The following is a 2,512-nucleotide window of genomic DNA, read 5'->3' as shown; positions in this document are numbered from 1 at the left end:
AGTTTGCACCTTCTGTATTCCTTATAAAGCATTATATTAATAAGGACATAATTTTCTTTACTTAACAAAATTCAATTATTCAAGGCAGACATATGAAGTATTTCTAGTGGTGCACGTAACATTTAGTATCTATGGCTATTTTTAACTAGTTAGCAAGTAATCAATATTGTATCTATTGAAAGAAAGTTTTGCAACATCATAGGCTCTGAAAAATAATGTATTTACTCTTCTTAGTGTAGCAATGTGAAAATCATCTTAAGAATAAGACACTATATTCAAGATATGATGTTTGATCCCTATAATAAGTTTTAACTATGGACTCTTAGCAAAAAACAGTTTCTACCATGCAAGACTGATCATTTAAATTAAAGATTAGAAGAAAAATTATCTAAAAATTCAAAATTATCATAAAAAGTACTTGTACATGTTGCATAACGTGAATAATTTCTGGCCCATGTCATGTAACTTAAGATGAATCCAACTATTGATACTATCTCTTCATTCAAGAAATAGCTTCTAGATGAGACTTGTTAAATTTAGAATATCCGGGCATGGTAGTGCGTAGCTGAGGAGGCTGAGGCAGAGGGATCCCTGGGAGTTTGAGAGGAGTCTAGACTATATAGTGAGACCCTGCCTCAAAAATAAATAAAGATGAAATAAAACAAACCTAGAAGAAAATTTCAAAGAACTTTTAGTAAACCATGAATGTTTAAGGTGGACTTAATAAAATTAAGTTTACTCTTCTGTAATGTTTATTTTTTCTATATTTTTAATTGAATAACCTTTAAATAGATAAGACTTTTATACCATATCTAGTATAAAACATATGTGTGTGTGTATATATATATATATGCTCAACAAAGTTATTTAGTAATTTTATATATAATATAAATATGCATTTAAGGATTTAATTAAGATCATGAATATTTAGGAAATGACAATAAATCTTCCCGGCACATAATTTCAATGAGGCTCAGAAATTATGTAAAGGAAAAACCATAACAATTTTTTGAACCATGTATGCTATTTATTGCTTTCCTCTGAAATACTTTCAAAAATTTTTTTCAAGCCAGGGAGACAGTTTAGTGGAATGAATGCTTGCCTGGCAAGCACAAGGTCCTGAGTTTGATTCCTGGTACCACTGGAAAAAAATTTTTTTTTTCATATATTGTAAATTACTTTGAGGTGTGTGAGGAACAAATCTTTGTCTGTGGTTTTTAGGAATCTTCAAGACGTTATTAAAATTGAGCCTAAAAAATGCATATATGATGAAAATTAGTTCAGAAATTTTGAGCCATTATTTAAAATAGTAATCCTTTTCCATACTTAATGGCAATTTAAAATTCTTCAGCTCAAATTTTATGATAATGCAACATAATCTTTGTGAAAAATTCTAATAGTAGAAAATTTTATGTTTTCATGAGACACTCACAAATAGAAAGGCTTTATTCTCAGAAAAATGTGTGATACTTAGGCAAGTTTTTGTAGAAACTTGAAGGTACAAGAGTAAACTCTTGACAACTATGGAGTCATTGAATGATCTTATTTATACATAATGTGCATAAGCTATGCAATTTCTATGTTTCATTTCTTTACATAGTAGGAATTTTACTTGTGCTTTATTCCTGGGTTTTCAAGTCTATTTTTTTTATAAAACAAAAGAAAGCAGATTATATCTTTAATTCTTTTCATTTTCTGTTGAACATTTAGTGTTTTTAGCCTATATCCAATCTCTTGCATCTAGATCCTTATAAAACTTAACATATTTTCCCCATGTGATCCAGCACACTCTTTGACATTTACTCAAATAAATCAAACACATAGGAAATATAAAAAAGACACATGAGCAATTACATCAATTATATTCTTAATTGACCCAAATTGAATGTAACTAGAAAGTTCTTTAATAGGTGAAAACACAAAATAATTGTGTTATATCCAAACACTGAATTACTGTTAAGATACAATTAGACAGGGGAAAGAACATAAGTATGGATAACAACTATATAGTAACATAACTATGGATAACAACTATACAGTGTAAACTTTAGAAAGCTGAAAGGACGCTGTTTTCTCCCAGAGGAGATGATAAATACTTCATGAGATCGGCATATTTATCATGATTTAAACATTCTATATATTTTTAAATCTATAATGTAGATATATAATGAGGCATTGCATGAAATGCTAATAATATGACAGTGTTAATGTTTTATATAAAAATCTATTTTAAAGAAGAAATGAGCTATCAAGCCAACAAAAATATGAAGAAGGAAATTTACGTATACATTGCTAAGTAAATTATTCTGAAGTTTTGTCCTATATTATTTGAGCTCTATGATATTCTGCAGAAGAAAAAATACACAGACAACATAGAAACCAGTGGTTCGACAGAGTTGAGGGCAGGAAGCACAATGAACAAGGGGAGCATAAGGCATTTTTAAGCCAGTGAAATTCTTTAGCACGCCATGGTAGTGGTGGATGTATGACATTGTGCATTTGACAAAAATCC

Source organism: Octodon degus, unplaced genomic scaffold (assembly GCF_000260255.1).
Source record: "Octodon degus isolate 3935 unplaced genomic scaffold, OctDeg1.0 scaffold00004, whole genome shotgun sequence".
Lineage (NCBI taxonomy): Eukaryota > Metazoa > Chordata > Mammalia > Rodentia > Octodontidae > Octodon > Octodon degus.
Note: the sequence above shows the minus strand (reverse complement) of the source record.